General features: G+C 39.3%; 1 pseudogene; it reads left to right on the top strand.

Annotated features, from left to right (window-relative positions):
* The first annotated feature begins 4317 nt into the window (after positions 1 to 4317).
* Positions 4318 to 5267, top strand: LOC149180344 (receptor-like protein 4 pseudogene; annotated as a pseudogene).
* The last annotated feature ends 13122 nt before the right edge of the window (positions 5268 to 18389 follow it).

Raw genomic sequence — 18389 nt, 5'->3', positions numbered from 1 at the left:
TGTATGCAGGGAGCGACCTGTTTCACCAATGTAGCTTTTTCCACATGAGCAATCAATTTTATAGACACCTTTAAGTTGATTTTTATCAATATTATCCTTGATAGATCTCATACCTTGCCTAATCGTTCCAGGGGCTGAGAATTGCGTGCTTATGTTTTTCCTTCTTAGGATTTTCACAATCTTATCTGTAACTCCATGAATGAAAGGTAGAAAAACCCTACCACCCTCAGGTTGATCTCGGGCTTTAAGTTCATGAGATAGCATCCTTTTCTCGGCTTTCTGAATTGCTCTTTTAATCTCATTTTCTTTGTAGCCTATGCCTTTAAAGGTTGAGACTAAATGCTTCTTTTCTTCATCCATATGATCAGCGTCAGAAATTCGAAGGGCCCTGATAGCAAGAGTGTTTAGAACACCAAGTTTGGGTTGGATGATGGTGGGAATTAGCATGAAGGTAGTTTTCTGTATGGGTTGACTTCCTAAAGAGAAGTCAAAATTAACAGCAAAGATTTCAACACTTGCGAATCAAAATTAAAGAAGAAAGTCGTAAATCTGTCCTTCCAGGTTTTAGAACCTGAGGTCATTAATGTCCTCAGAAAAGGTCTTGGATTTGTTGTTGCTCCGAAAAACCTTCCCATTGAGAAAATGATATGTAACATAGAGGATGGGATTAACAACCTTCCCTTGGAAGATAAGGAAGAATTAAGACAAGAATGCTCCCTTATTATGAGAAAGGCCAGAGCCCCCAAAAGTAATTTGAGTAAAGCAGAACAAAAGGCCTTCAAATCCCTGCGTAACAATGATAAAATTGTGGTTCTCAAGGCAGATAAGGGAGGAGCAGCCGTGATCTTGGATAAAGAAGATTATATATTCAAAATGAATGAACACCTCAAATGTGGTAGTTATAAGAAGCTGAGCAATAACCCCATCCCCAAGATTATGAAAGAGGTGAAAAAGGCAATTTTGGAATCCAACCTTGATGATAAATTAAAAAAGAAATTAATTCCCTCTAGTGAATGCATCCCTAGGATTTATGGGTTACCCAAGATCCATAAAGATGGAGTCCCTCTTAGACCAATTGTCAATACCATTGGATCCCCAACCTATGAGCTCGCTAAGTATGTTGCAAGAATCCTCAAGCCCCTCGTTGGAAACACTGATTCTTTCATCAAAGACTCCCATGACTTTGTGAATCTCATTAAGAATGAGAAAATAGAGCGTGATGACATCCTTGTTAGCTTTGACGTAGTGTCCTTATTCACTAAGATCCCTCTTGAAGAAGCCATTCAGGTTATAAAAGAGGTTACTGATCCGGGGACTGCAAGATTGGCCGAAATCTGCTTGCGATCAACAGTTTTCACCTTCCAGGGAACATATTATGAGCAGACATCTGGAGTGGCAATGGGATCCCCCCTTTCACCAATCGTGGCCAACTTATACATGGAATATTTTGAAAAGAAGGCCCTGGAATCTTACCCTCTGAAACCAGCATGGTGGAAGAGATTCGTCGATGATACTAATATAAAATGGACACATGGTAAAGCAGAGCTTGACAAGTTTTTTATTCACCTAAATTCCATCTCCTCAGAAATAAAATTCACCATGGAGCTTGAAGAAAACATGAGCATCCCTTTTTTAGACATCCTCATCATGAGAAAGGAGGATGGCTCCATAGGGCACAAAGTCTTCAGGAAGTCAACCCATACAGAAAACTACCTTCACGCTGATTCCCACCATCATCCAGCCCAGAAACTTGGTGTTCTAAACACTCTTGCTATGAGGGCCCTTCGAATTTCTGATGCTGATCATCTGGATGAAGAAAAGAAGCATTTAGTCTCAACCTTTAAAGGCATAGGCTACAAAGAAAATGAGATTAAAAGAGCAATTCAGAAAGCCGAGAAAAGGATGCTATCTCATGAACCTAAGGCCCGAGATCAACCTGAGGGTGGTAGGGTTTTTCTACCTTTCATTCATGGAGTTACAGATAAGATTGCGAAAATCCTAAGAAGGAAAAACATAAGCACGCAATTCTCAACCCCTGGAATGATTAGGCAAGGTATGAGATCTGTCAAGGATAATATTGATAAACATCAACTTAAAGGTGTCTATAAAATTGATTGCTCATGTGGAAAAAGCTACATTGGTGAAACAGGTCGCTCCCTGCAGACAAGACTCAAGGAACATGGAGCTGATATTAAGAATGAAAGGTCTCGTACTTCCGCCTTGGCAGAACACTCGTTAAAAACTAAGCACCATGTCTGCTTGGAAAGCGCCTCTATTATCGCTAAGGAAGAGCAACACCATAGGCGAAAGATCAGAGAAGCTCTTGAAATTATCAAACACCCGCATAATCTCAACAGAGACAGTGGTATGGAGATTAGTGGAAGCTGGCTTCCCCTAATCAGAAAAATTAACCCGCTACCGGTATAATAATAATAATAATAATTAATTCACTATTAAACATTTACAATATTAATTATCATTAATTAATTAATCTATTTATTAATTACCCATATTAATTACTTCGTTTTTTAAATATTAAAATATCTATTTTAACACAATAATAATAACTATTATTAATATTTACACTTTTAAATAATAGTTCTAACCTATTTTAATATTATTTAAAATTATTTTGATAATTATTCTAATTAAGAATATAAATATCAGCACTAACATATTTATTATTTATAATTAAATAAATGATAAATAAATAATAAATATTAAATTCTTGATTAATATTTTCAATTTATATTCTAAATACAATATTCTTGGATTAATTTAATCTATTCTAATTATGTTCATTATTAATATTATTAATTCTAATTTTTATTATTAACTATTAGATTAATAAATAATAATTATTAATAATAATATCAATAATATTTTCAAATAGCAATTATTTATTAATTTCCTTACTAAGCTTAAACCTAGTCTAAAAATTAATAAATAAATAAATAAAAATTGTACCAACATATATAATAAATATAAAAATTAATACAATATTCCTAGATTAATAACTTTTTAACATTAATTATGATGATTATTATTACTACTTATTATTATATTAATTAATGATAATAATAACAAGAATTGCAAGCAATGGCAGTCCCTGCCGATTTGACAGGGGATCCAGAAAATTTCACAAAAAATCTGAGTTTTATCGGATTTGTAAAAATTACAATTAATTTATTTTCAAACTAACTACCGACTCAAACTAAACTTATAAAATACTATGTGATATCCAAAATTCAGCACAACTCCCAACTCATAACATCTGGTGTTGGGTGTCGAAGAGCGAAACATAACAGCTGGTGCTGCCTTGAATGCCATGCCATTCATATTTTTATTTCGACAGTTGGAAAGTTGCATGCAACTAATTTTTACCATTTTACTATGTTGCTTGTACAAGCATGGCAAGCGGCAACAGTTAGACACGTCAATCTAAGAGTGTAAGTTCAGGAAGCAACTGGATGTATGTGCTTCAGGAAGCAACTGGAGGAAGATGTTACTACCCATGTGCATCATCTGTATGTGCTTCATACTCAGCGATGGTCCCCTGATGGTGGCGCCAATGCGTATATCGACTTGCAGCTGAAATTGGATCTGTCAGAAGGGCGAGGGAAGGCCGCTAATGAAGAATTAGTGACCATGTGCTTCGAACTCCTGACCGCCAAAATTGAGACAATAGCTACTACATCGCATTGAAGGACACCCTCTGCTAAAGGACACCCTGCCATGACACCCTCAGGGTCATGTCGTCGTGTTATGCTCAGTCTCAGAGAACTGAAATCTCAAGGGGTATGACATTCTCTTCTTCCTTTGAAAATCTTGCAAAATCACAAATACAGAGGCAGACTAGGTTCACATCTGTGACTCAAAAAATAGCAAAATACATATCCAACCACAAGTTACACTGCAACACTCTTTTCCCGTTCATATTTTCAACATAGGCATCCACCTTTACCTTTGATTCTAATCGTATATGTACTTTGGTTTCTGCAGGTACTGGCGATGAGATTCGAACGCGTGATCGGCGTGGGAACACAGATCCACGGGAACCAACAAACATTACCGTTGTATGACTGTAAAAAGGCAGGAAAACGCCATCATTGCAATATCTTGCGGTTCTTGGACTACTGTGGAGCCCCTGAAGACGCCTCATGATTCTAGCCTGTGGAGATCATGGATATCGTCTTAGAGTTTTGCAGTTCTCATTGACGTTATGTCTCCATTTCTGATGAAGTTTAGGCTCTCTGTTAAGGAACCATATCCTAATCATGCGTAAGAGGCTTTGCGATCGAGTTCTGTTACTGAAAAATGGCGAAGGAAACAGTCAAGGTTGGCTTTAGATTGACCGCAGTGGCGTGTATTTGTGTGTGGACGAGCATTTACACAACATTTTCACAGAATGCAGGTAAGCTCAAAGCCACATGATCTCAGTTAAGTTAAAATTCCAGAATATTTTGAAGGTTTTCAAATTTCAACTTCAGAAGCCGATAGCTTCAAGATTCGACAATTCAAATCATATTTTGATTAAATTCTACTTCTCAAAGTAGTCGAAAGAAGAGTATAACAGCATTTTTGGTTTTGCAGAGCCGTTGGCCATCCGGATCAGCTGCGGTTCATGGGAGAACACACATACCCCCCAGACGAATATGCTCTGGGTAAAAGACTACGGTTACACAGGCGGCTCGTCCGCAAACGCCACCACCATGAGCTAGATCGCTCCTCAGCTCAAGAAACTCCGTTTCTTTAAGCTCTCGGACGGTCCCGAGAACTGCTACAACGTCACTCGTCTACCGAACGACCATTATTCCGTTAGAATGTTCTTTGGCCTCAACGAGGACGTTTTGGCCGACCGCGAGCCGCTCTTTGACGTCTCCATTGAAGGAACACAGGTTTATTCTTTAAAGCCGGGCTGGAGCATGAACGACGACCAGGCATATGTCGAAGCTTCAGTTTTTGTCTTGGACACTGCTGCCACTATCTGCTTTCACAGCACCGGCCACGGTGATCCTTCGGTAATGAGCATCGAGATTCTTCAGCTTCATCCACAAGCTTATGATTTTGGGGCTGAGTGGGGGGATACTGCCATATTCAGGACTGCTAAGCGGGTGGACTGTGGAGCAGACCAGAGCGTGTACGGCGAGTCCTACGACAAACCAACTTGCGCGGCATATCAACCGTCCTTTGCATCGAACAACTCGAAGCCGATAATAAGACCCCAATTATTTTCCGCACCAAAACTTTGCATAAACTTAGGTTAAAATGCCAATATACCAAAAATATAACGGTCAAACTACTCGGTCAGCGATCGATCGATCGCTAATAGTCCCAGGCAGGGACTAATAAGTATTTCAATTAATATCAATATTAATTAATATTATTGATCAAAATTTTAAATATTAATTCAATTTTCTAGAATTAATTCTTTTAACATTAACTTTGATCAATTTAATATCATTAATCCTAATTATCTTTAATTATTATAATACTAAAAAAAAAAATAAAAATTAATTAATTAAATTAATCAGAGACAGCCGACTTCTCATCAAAAATTGAGAGCCGACATTCATCTTTTCTCTCCCCATTACTATTTAACCCTCAAATAAGCTCTTCTTCTATCAAGCATTCAAGTCGTCCTGATGATGGATCCCGGTTGGGATTTGAAACGTTGGCAGAAAATGGTTCTTACTGTGGATTCTCCGGTGACTAAGTCGAAAATAATAAACCACAGAGGTCTTAAAATCGTGACCTTCTATTGCTTGAACCTTATAATTTTCTCTTAAATATGATGTAATGGATGGTGGATGATATCCATAAAGTGCTATAAATGGGGTCATTTTTGCTGCAGTATGGAAGGAGTGTTATACCACCATACAGCTAGAGGTAACCACTTGACCCATTGTAGTTTGTTTATCAGATACAATGAAACGAAGATATCCTTCCAAACATTTTTGACTGTCTCATTTTTCCCATCATATTGAGGATGATAAGATGAGTTATGAGCTAATTGAGTACCAAGAGAAGAAAATAATTTCATCCAAAATTTTCTAGTGAAAATGGGATCTCTGTCACTTACTATAATCTTTGGGTTTCGATGAAGCTTTTGAACTATTTCCATAAATGCAGGAGCAAATGTTTTGGCTTTAAAAGGATGAGATAATGCACAAAAGTGTGCATACTTGATAAGACTATTAATTACTACCATAATGACACATTTTCCTTCAGACTTGGGTAAACATGTGATAAAATCCATTGAGACCTCCTCCCAACACTGACTTGGAATGGCTAAAGGTTGTAACAAATTTGGAGTCTTAATTGTCTCAACTTTATTTTGTTGGCAAACCAAACATTCTGCCACAAACTTCTGAATATCATATTTAAGGCCATCCCAAAAAAAATCCTTCTTGACCCTATGGTAAGTTTTTAAAAATCTTGAGTGCCCTCCTAAGGGAGAGGTGTGCAATTCCAAAAGAATATTTTGTTTGTGTTGGGAATCCTTGTAAAGATATGAGTGATCTTTGTACCATAATGAATAATCTTTCTAGCTAAATGTATCAGATGTACTGGGATATTACTGCAACTTTTGAATGAGTGACCACACCTCTTCATCGTTCCTCCATTCATCCCTTGCTTCGGTTATCCACTCGAGTTTGATAATAGAAATAGCACAAAGAAATGCTTCCACATCCTTGTCCTTTCTTGAGAGTGCATCTGTAACAACATTTTGCTTCCCTTTTTGTAGATGATTTCAAAGCCATAACCTAACATATTTGTCACCCATTTTTTTTGTTCTTCTAAACATAATATTTGTTCCAAAAATTATTTAAGATTATCATGATCTATTTTTACCTTGAAGTGTCTTCCCATTAGGTAAGGTCATCATTTCTTTAGTGCATGTAGTATTGCCAACATTTCCTTCTCATAAATAGGTTTGTGTAAATACTTTTCTTTGATTGGATGACTTTCAAAAGAAATGGGTCTTCCTTCTTGCATTAAAATAGCACCAATTCCATTTCCTTAGGCATCACATTCCACAATAAAAATTTTGTGAAGTATGGCGTAGCCAAGACAGGTGCTTGGCACATTGCCTTTTTACATGTTCAAAGGTCTCCATTGCTTCTGGAGTCTAAGAAAATGCATCTTTATTTAGTAATGATGTTAGAGGTGCCACTATTCTCCCATAATTCTTAGTAAACTTGCGATAATACCCTGTCAACCTAAGAAATCCTCGAAGATGCTTTATGGTTGTGGGTATTTCCCATTCCTTAATTGCTTTGATTTTGCTAGGGTCTACCTTAACACCCTCATGAGATACAATATCACCCAAATATTCCACCTCATGTACTCCAAAGAAACATTTGGAGGTTTTTGCATATAATTGTTTATCCTCCACTAGTTTGAGCACCCTGTCAACATGTTGAACATGATCCTTCCAAGACTTGTTGTAGATTAGTATATCATCAAAAAATACTAACACAAATTTTCTAAGGAAGGGTTTGAAAATGGAATTCATCAAATCTTGAAATGTGGAAGATGCATTAGTAAGGCCAAAAGGAATGACCAAAAATTCATAATGACCCTCATGAGTTATGAATGTTGTTTCCAAAATGTCTTCAGTCTTCATTCTAATTTTATTATATCCTAAACAAAAATCCAACTTGGTGAAGTAAATTTCTCCATGTAATTCATCAATGACAGGAATGAGAAATTTATCTTTGATAGTGAGCTTGTTGATCTCCCTATAATCTTGACACATATGCCATGATCCATCCTTCTTTTGCACAATACTATTGGAGTAGAGAAATAATTTTGACTAGGTTGAATTATACCGGCCTCTAGCATTTCTGCAACCATACAATCAATTTCACGTTTTTGGGCATAGGGGTATCTGTAAGGCCCGATGTTTGGAAGAACACTTCCTGGAATCAAATGAATATCATGATCATGATCATGAATAGGAGGGGAGTCATTTGGAAGTCTCAAACACCTTGGAATGATTGTCCAAGACTTTTTGGAGATCTAGAGAAATAGATGATTTCGATGTTTGAACCTCTAGTGAGAATAATTGTGCAATTACACCAGATTGTTCTTTCTTCGGAAGCTTTGTCATGCCATTAGAGCTTATTATATTTCCTGGTTTCCTTGCAATACCCCTTAATTCAACTTCCTTTCCTTCCCAAAAAAAAATCAAGAAAAGTTCTTGAAAATTGAAAGTTATCATCCCCAAAGATTGTAGCGATTGGACTCTTAGTACAACATCAACACCACCCATTGGAATGTAAAGCATTGGACTATTCAATATGTATTCATCCATGGTTAGCTTGATATTATGTCACTTTCCATAGTGATTTATAGTTCCTTCATTTGCAACCATCACTTGACACTCTGTTGTTGGATATAAGAAGCAATTCAATTCCTTGGTTATCTTATAATGAATAAAATTATAGGTACTACCTAAATCAATTATCACTATTACCTTTTTCTTTTGGATATATCCTTCTATATTGAGAGTTTGAGGAGTGGTACTTCCCGCCAATGCATTACAAGATATGGCCGGATTCATTTCTTATTTCTCGGGGGTTGGCTCCTGGTGTATATCCTCCACTTTTGATGTTTCTCGTTCATTTTCTTCCTCCTCTTCACAATCTATGTAGAATAATTTCTTCTCAGCACACTTATGACCTTTAGTGTATTTTGTATCACAACTGTAACAAATCTCTTTTGCTATTTTTTCCTCCAATTGTTGTGGTGTCAACCTTGTACGTTGTGGAAGACTAGGAGTAGCAACGCTTTCATATTTATAGTTGTGAGAGTAGAATTCTCAGTGCCATAATTTTGCTTTCAACTTTTCTTGCCACCCTGAATGTGTTCTCCAATGAATCAAGTAAAAGGCAAACTTCATGTTGGATGTTATTTTTTAAATTCCCTATGAACACATCAATCCTATAATCTTCTGGAATATCGGTTACCCTAATATTCAATTTTTAAGTCTTCAATGTGCTCCGCCATTGAACCCTTTTGTTTGAGATTTATCGATTGGCTAAAGAAGATGTTTCTCTTTATATCTTCATAATGTGTTATCATTTTCTCCATAAAAATTGACCAGGTGACAAGTGGTTTACGAGAACAAAGCCATCTATACCATACAAATTGATTAGGTTCTAAATATAAATATGCAATACGTGCCTTTTGTGAGGGTTGCACATCTTGTCAAAATGTTTCTCCATCGATAGTATCCATGTTATCGAATCCTTGTCATCAAACTTCCTCATATCTATATTTGGAATGTGATGGTTCTTAAACCCCACATTGGAGTCTCTAAAATCATAATTCATATTCCTTTTGTCCTCATCATGATTTTCATGGATTACCGTGTCACCACCGAGAAGCCTTTCTTGCGACAACTTTGTCGAACCTTCCTTCAAACCTTGCATGTCTGCTTTTTGTAACAGCCCTGGTCAAAATCTATGTAAAAAGTTAATAAAGGAAAAATATATAATACCATGGTCATGGGACATGTATTCCAAGTTGAATGGTGGGAAAAACATCCTAGCGGGTGTTCACTTTGGTTATTATGGCTAAAGGAAATTGGCAAAGGCAATGGAAAAGGCTTTGGAAAGGCAAAATGAAATTAATTGGCATTTTATTTATGAAATAAAGGAAATTAGAAGGAAGGTGAAAGGTCACAGGTTGCATGTGAGGATGAAAATCAAGGAAAATAATGGAAAATGAAGAAAATAGAGGCCTCATTGATAAAAAGTCTTGTGAGGATCAATGGGCTGGCTTGGTTAGTGTAACATTTTGTCATTTCAGTTTTGGAGCTCTCATTCTATTCTCTCTCTCTCATACTCTTGGACACTTAGATTTTTCTTGGAGCACTCTTGGAGAGTGTGGCATACTTGGATTCTTAGAGAAAAAGGCAAAAGAAGAGAAGGAAAGAACAAGAAGACTTCGGGATCAGCAACTACAGTAGGTTTTTCTTGCAGGTATCGAGTTGCATGTATGTTTTCCTCACTAGTTTTGGAATGCATGGAATATGCACGTGGTTTATTGGTCATGATTTGTCATTGGCATGGAGGATTGCCTAGATTGATAGTGTATTTGCCTAGCCTTGCCATTTCCTAAATAGTCATGGTGTTTTGGGTTCATTTTCCTTTTGTTTTTTGGTTGGGTCTCATGTTCCTTTACCTGTGGGTTGAGTTACTAGTTCCTAGAGCCTTGGTTGGAAAAATGCTCTAGAGCCCTGTAACAACTTGGGTTGAGTTACTATTCCAGAACGCTTAGTTGGAAAAATTCTCTAGATCCCTTGGTGGGTTGAGTTACTAGTCCTAGAGCCTTGTTAGGACAAACTCTTTGGAGCCCGGTGGCAGTTGTGGGTTGAGTTACTAGTCCTGGAGCCTTGGTTGGAATAAACACTCTGGAGCCCTAGAAACCTTGGGTGGAGACCAATTTGGTGATGGTTAATGATGTCCGACCATGAGGTGGAATCATTTGTTGATGGTTGAGGTGGTTTGGCCTCTGGAAGTGATCAAATTTTTTCTCAAAATTCAAAGTTGTCAGATCGGTGTGGAACTCGAATGACCATGTAGTGCTCTTCATCCTGAATATGGTGCAACTTGTTTCGCGTGAAACGGACTCTGTATGCTCCCAGAAACATGCTCTGTTTGTTTTCCTAAACAGGGGGATTTAAAAAAAAAATGCAGGCAGTCCAGTCAGCAGTACGTACTATTGACGTGGTACTAACTAGGCATGCCTACATGGCAGGGTGACAATGCATATGTTTGTTTTCCTCCAGCAAATCAAATGGTTCCAAGTGGCACGATCTTATTGGTGTTGATTTGGATGAATTTCATTGATTGGTTGGTGGCCAACCACAAGCTGCCACGTGGTAGCTCAAGGGCCACCAAAAATTGGGTAAGTTCAGAGAAAAAGTGGGCAAGGGTCAAACCCGCTACCTCCAAGTGGCAAGTCTAAGCCATTACCAACACGCCACATGGTAGTTCTTATTAACTATTATTGTTGACACATATTTGATGTTAAAGTTTGGCGACATCCAGAAAAGGGGCTAGCCATGAGGGCCAACCCCTGGGCGCGTGCCACCCAACAAAACCACTGGCGGAGTGGAGTGGGGGCTCGGTTGGAGGGGGCAGGCCGTTGGCCTTAGTCATAAGCATGACCCCCCCCCACCATGTGGCCTAATTTTCAGGATTAAGGCCTCATTGGGCATTTAATCCGTCCAACAAATTCACCCATAATTAGGCAAAATCGACACTAGGTTAGCGGAATTGGAGGCGAAATTATAGGATGATGTCGAATTTTGGTGAAATTGAGGTGTGATTAGCAAAAAGACTCGGGGAAGCCATAGCTTCTTTAGTTTTTTACCAAATCAGGAGCAAAAAGAGGCTAGACAAGCATTTTTGGGCATTCCGGAAGCATTGGAACAAGTTTTAGAGCTGTTTGAGCATTGTAAACTGATGTATTCACACTTTTGAGCATAATAGAGAGGGTCAAGCCATTGGAAAATGTATCAAGGAGACGTAGCCCAGGCGGGGTGAACTCCTTCATCATGGGTTGTTGTGATACTGTTTTGGTGATGTTCATGTTTGTTATATGTTGATGTTCAGTCATTTGTTTATGTTAATTTGTACATGAAATTTACATAAAAACATTCAAAAATGCATGTTAAAACTTGCAATTAACCTCATGAATCCTTAAGCACTTTTACATATTCTGAAGAGGAATTTAGCACATAAAACTAATTTTCCCATTCATATCAAGTTTGGTATCATAGCTCTTAGTTTTCTTTGTGAAAGGAGTATTAACTGTTTGCAAGTGAATGTGATGCTTACAAGGTTGAAGCTCAAGAGATGAGAAGGAAGTTGGTTGAAGCTCCCGAAGTTGGGTCAAGGAGAAGGAGAGCAAGTTTGCCACAATATCCACCACCAGTTCTACCTCAAACTGCAATTGAAGCTTCAGTAAGCATGTGACATGAAGGAGAGCCAGCAAATATGTCAGAGGATGAGAATGTTTTTAGGAAGGCTTTCTTTGACATGACATAGATGGTGAAAGTCCTTTATGAAGAGAGGAATACAAGACTACAGGGTGAAATCTCCAAGCCTCCAAAAGGAGAAGGTTCTTCAGGAGAAGGACATAATGGAAATGGAGGTAAACCTCCACCATCTCCACCATCATCTTCATCTCCAACTTCACAGGCATATTCATCCTCTTCCACTAATACAACCCTTACTCATACTCATCAACATACCTCAAAAGGAATTGGTAAAACACCCATGTTAAAACTTGATGTTAATTTGAACTTCCCATGTATAATGGTGAAGTGAATGCAAAGAAGCTTGACAATTGGGTTCGTAAGTTGGAGGTCTATTATAGAATTCAAAACCTTCAAGATAGTGATACAAATATTCAGCTAGCTTCCTTGAGACTCAAGGGTGCAGCACTAATATGGTGGGAAGCCAAGACACAAGAAGAGATAAAAAAAGCATGGTAAGATCTCAATTTCTTGGCCCGATTTCATTGCTGCAATTAAAAGACAGTTTTACCCTCTATCCTATATGCAAAAAGGCATCATGAATTGGCAAAACTTTAGACAACTTAAAGGTCAAAATGTGCAAGATTACACCCAACAATTTAGAAGAAGGTCTCTAATGTTAGGTGTAGATTTGCAATCACAAGACAAGTTGTTGAAGTATATAGGGGTTTTACACAGTTACCTTAGGCATATGATCCTTATGTTTAATCCCAATAGTCTAGATGAGGTTTGTGTGCAAGCCACTCATCTTGAGGCAAGAGGGAAAAATATTCCAGAAGAGGGTAGAAAAAATCCATTTAAGGGTAAAGAAAAAGAAAAGGGTTTCAAAGGGAAAGGAAAGAAAAATGCATCCATTAAAAAGGAAGGAGAGAAAACAATATGTAAACATTGTTCCAAAGAGGGTCACAATGAAGACCATTGTTGGAAGCTTCATCTAGAGATGAGGCCTAATAAATTCAACAACAAAGGAAAAGAAAAGATAGTTGCAATCATTCAAGAGGATTTGGGATCCGATTCGGGTGATAAAACTAAAATTACAACCATGGATATAAAAGGGAAAGAATCCATTGCTAGCACTAGTACATCAAAGTGTCACACTAGCAATCCAAATGAAGTAACAAGGATTGAGTTATTTCATGTGAGGGTTATTGCAAAACATACAAAAATCAACACACTATTTGATAGTGGGTCTCAAGCCAACTTGATATATGAAGACATAGTCAAGAAAGTTAATCTTGAAACCATTCTACATCCCAAGCCATATCCATTGGGTTAGATATGCAAAGACACAAACTTACAAGTTACAAGAAAATGTATTCTTTGGTTTGCAATCACAGCAAAATTCATTGATGAAGTTGAATTAGATGTTGTACCACTTGATATTTCAGGAATTTTTTAGGGTAGTCCTTACGTCTATGATAGAAAATCAATCTTCTATCGCCATGAAAACAAGTGCCACTTGTTCAAAGATAGTGTAGAGTATATTGTGAGAGCTCATCTCAAGAAACTAAATCTGTCATTTGATCCGGATTTAAATAGGAAAACAACAAATTACAGATATAACCATACATACAAAGATGCAGCAGAAATAATACTTCATTTCATTATTGTAAAATATTGAAATATGCTTACAAACAGAAATGGAAATAAACTAGCTAGGGCGAGGGTAGCTTATCTCTGAGAAAAGATGTGGCGACTACATGCCTCTGAACTATCTTACAATGAGGCTCGAAGGCCTATTTATTGTTGAGAAAAAATGCAAAACCCTAAACATCCAAAAACCTAACCCTAGGAGATGAAGCACCAAACTATGGGCCCCGTTTTGGGTAAATTGGTACATCAACTTCCTGGGGTCATAATTTTGGCATATGATCTCTGTTTGATGCACATAATACCTCGTTACAAAGATCTACTTGAGGAATACAACTTTGGGAAGAGAAACAATGGTCGATGGACCAATATTACTCCCAGTTTTCCCCAAAAACATTGTTTAGGGCCTCAAAACGGCTTCAGAAGTTCAAAACCTGAAAAACTACTAAAAATAGTGAATTGTGCTACAATTAAGGAAAATGAAAAATTGAAAGAAACAATGGTGGGGGTCCAAGTGGAATTGGCGGGTGGCCACCAATATCCACCTGGATCATTCCTCCCCCCTTAAGAAGCAATGGTCCCCATTGCGTTGAGTTCCTCCATGAGACGAGGAAACTTCTGCTGAACTTGGTCCCGGTGAGCCACTTGCCCTGGTGAAGGAGTTGGCCTGCTTTGAAAACTCAATACAGTTGTATCTTCTGCTGGTGAGTGTGCCTGATCTATGTGTCCATGATCCGATCAGTTGTAGCTTGTTCCATGCAATCTGGATTTAACTCTATGGGTGTGAGTTGTTCTGCAATGTCGGATGTGTTTAGTAATGGTGGAAAGTATGGCCGAAGGCGGTCCACATTGAACACTGGGTGTAGGCCAAAGAATGGGGGAATGCTGAGCACAAATGCATTGTTTCCCATAGCCTTGGTAATGGTGTAAGGACCATATCAGAGTGGTATGAGTTCCCGATAGGCTCCGGTAAGGCGTTCCTTTTGCAAATGCAACCAGACTTTGTTGCCCACCTAAAACTTATGTGGCACCCGATGTTGATCATGTCATTTCTTATACTTGGCATTTGATTTTTGCAGAATGTCGTGGACCTACTGGCGAATATGTTGGATGTGCTCAATGAAGTTGTTTGCCTTATCTATTTCGGACAGGACATGAGCCAAATTTACCTGAGTAGCTACAAATGGCATGGCCACATCAATGGGACATAGTGGTTAGATTCCCAAGCCCGCCTGAAAAGGGTTGTGACCAGTCGAACTGTGGAGAGAACAGTTGTAGCTATGCTGAACATAGGGGAGGCTCTCATCCCATGTGCGTGGAATCTTTGAGTTGTACATGCACAAAATGTGTACGATCATCTTGTTGACAACCTCTGTTTGGCCATCAGTTTGGAGATGGAGGGTTGTGGACTTAGTGAGTTTGGTGTCCGGCATCGACCAGAGACTGGACCAAAATGTATTGAGGAACCTGTTGTCCCAATCTGAGATGATAGACTAGGGGATTCCAAAGTGTACCCACACTCGTTCAAAGAAGAGTTTAGCAGTGGCTTCTGTTGTGATGTTCTTCTTACATGCTACCATAATGGCCATCTTCAAGAACCTGTCGACGACCACAAAAACACAGTCGTTTCCATGCTTAGTAGAAGGAAGGTCCGACATGTAATCCATGGAGATGGATTCCCAAGGTTGACTAGGGGTAGGCAGCGAGGTATAGAGGCCTTGCTTCTTGATGGTTGGTTTGGCAGTGACGTAGGCAGTGCATGATCTGATGTACTTCTCGACATCCTGTCGAAGATTTTGTTAGGATATTCCGACACATAGGAAATAGTTAAGTATAACTTGGTCTAGTATAGAGTTAGGTAAAGTGTGTTTCTTTACTATGTACATTTTGTAACTTACAATCCGACGGTCACGATATGTAGTGATCCGACCGTTCATTCTCTCCTCGGTATTACCGACACTTGATCCGTGGCTTAACACCCGATTGGTCCATGATCTCTATTTAAAGAGCATGGAGGGTCATTTGTAGGTTAACTTTTCATGAGAGAAGCTTATGTAAATTTTCATTCTTTTATTAATAAATTGCCTGAAGTGGCCGCGTTGGCTCAGGTCATGGACTGTTTCCCTCTTTGAGGGTTTTAACCACGTCAAAAGTACTCGTGTATTGATCTGTGATCTGTTTGTGAGCGATGTCCTTTGGTGTTCTGTCTGAGGAACTTACCCTATAAATTCCTACAGATTTTGCCAATAGAAATACTTTTGTAGTACTGCCACCATTTTCTCAACTTCAAAATGCCCAATAGCCTGACTGTAGTGTGCTTCCCAAATCATCTTGGCACGCTCGCTTGAAGGAATGCAAAGGTGACCCAAGTGGCATCATAGGGTATCCTAGAGGTGAAAATATGGAACATGCTGATCCTCTAAGAGTGTCTGGTATGTGTGGTCGAATTCTGGGTCACTTTTGTAGAGAAGTCGCCAATCAGAAGTCTCGTGTCCACAAGATTTGAGCACGGTGGTTAACGCCATGATCGGTGGTCGACTGAGACAATCTGCAACATTATTGGTGCTCCCTTTCTTATACTTGATATTCAAATGGAACTGTTGCAGGTATGTGGACCACTTCTAATGGCAATCATTCTACAATTTCCCTTGGGTTTGTATGAACTGTAGGGGCCGGTGGTCTGTGTGGATGACGTTTCCTTCCCCAAAATGTAATGCTTCCATTGTTGATAGACTTGCACAATAAAATAAATCTCTTTGTCATAAGTGGGATACTTCCGGACTGTGTCTGAAAGTGTCTCACTGTGATATGCCACTGTATGCTTGTGTTGAGTAAGGACTGCCCCAATAGCATAGTCAGAGGCATCTGTCTCGACCTCAAATGGTTGTTGCAAGTTTGGTAATGCAAGCACTGGTGCCAAGAAGAGGTGATGTTTCAACTTTTTGAATGCCTTCTGTTGAGATTCATACCAAAAGAAATTTTCTTTTGCTCCTCCCTTTGTGACTTGACTCAAGGGCCAAGTGATATGAGAAAATCCCAACATGAACCTGCGGTAGGATTTGGAAAGACCCAGAAAGCTACAGAGCTCTGTTAGAGTGGTTGGAGATGGCCAATCCCGAATGACTTGGATCTTGGCTGGATTCACATGCACCCCCCATTCATCAATAATGTATCCCAGATACTGAACCTGGTTCATGCCAAAAGTGAATTTCTCCAAATTGGCACATAACTTGTGTTACCGTAGTGTTTGGAGAACCTGTCGGATGTGGTGGAGGTGCTCTTCCCCACTTTGGCTGAAGATTAGGATATCATCCAACTATACCACTACAAATGAGTTGGTGAATGGCCACAAGATGTAATCCGTTAGCCTCATGAAGGTTGTAGGAGCATTATTCAACCCGAAAGGCATAACCAACCATTCGAAAAGGCCCTCCTTGGCTTTGAAGGCAGTTTTCCACACATCGAAGGGTTCGATTGGTACCTCGTGATATCCTGACTTCAAATTGATCTTGCTGAATTATTTTTCCCCCTTCAGTTGGTCCAGAATGACATCAATCCGTGAGATCGAATACCTATTATGGACAGTGATATTGTTCAGCACTCGATAGTTAATACAAAGTCTCCAAGTCACATCCTTCTTTTGTACCAACGCGATCGGGCTCCCACGGGGCGATGAAATCAGACGGATGTGACCTTTATGCATCAGCTCTTGAATCTACCTCTTGATTTCATCGTTCTCTAGAACAGAGTACCGATAGATTGGTACATTGGCAGTGGCGCACCCGGGGTCAGATAAATGGAGTGCTTGACCTGATAGTGCAGAGGAACCACTGCGGGGGAGGTGAAGATGTCCTCGTACTCCTCCATGACCTTTTCCATCTGTAGTTGTCGTGTGGAGGGGCCTTGTTTGGAGGTCATGGCCACCTTCTTCTTCTTTCCTTAAGGGTGTATCATTAGGAAAACAAAATTTCCAGTTTTCGAAATGAGCTTACTGCATTATTTTGCAGTAACCAAAGAGATGGCAATAGGCAGTGCTACCTCCAGTATCCTGTACAATGTATTTCCCAAAGTAACATAAACAACACGAGGCCTTGATTTATACACAGCATGTCGCTTCCACAAGTATGGTTGGCCTAATAATACATCACAAACATCAAGGGGAGCAACGTCACACAATACCTCATCCGTGAGGGGCTTGATGTTGTATGGAAGGCGACACTTCTAGCTCACACAAAGATCACGTCCTTGGCAAAGCCACTCGATGGTGTATGGTTGTGGATGTGATGTGTTCGGTAAGCCCAGCCGCTTCACGACCTCTACCGAAATGAGGTTCTTTTGGCTCCCACTGTCGACAATGAACTGTAGCATGGAGCCCTTTACCCACATCTAGGAGTGGAAGAGGCGCTCCTCCTCCTCTAGATCTTTGGGTTCCTCCTTTTGGATCTTCGTGGTGGCAATGGTGGTGTTGGGCCCCGCATAGATAATCTACTTCTCCTTGTCATTCCCCTTGTCGGGTTCTGACTCAGAGTCGGAACATGCATCTGATTCTGAAACTTTTAGCTCAGACACCAGTGACTGCTTGGCCCAACACTCACTTGTGTTATGAGTGGAGCTCTTATGGAACTCACACCACTTTCCCGTGTCCTTTTTCAGCTTCATGGCACTGTTCTTTGCTTGCAGCTTTGGTGGGTTATCTTGGGCCACCCCACCTTGGCTTTGTCCTTTTTTCTGCAGTTTGGGGGCA

The sequence above is a fragment of the Pinus tabuliformis genome, chromosome 3_2, assembly GCF_031772625.1.
Source record: "Pinus tabuliformis cultivar Carrire ecotype Pingquan chromosome 3_2, CPIR1, whole genome shotgun sequence".
In the NCBI taxonomy this organism is placed as follows: Eukaryota; Viridiplantae; Streptophyta; class Pinopsida; order Pinales; family Pinaceae; genus Pinus; species Pinus tabuliformis.
This window is presented reverse-complemented; position numbering and strand designations above follow the sequence as displayed.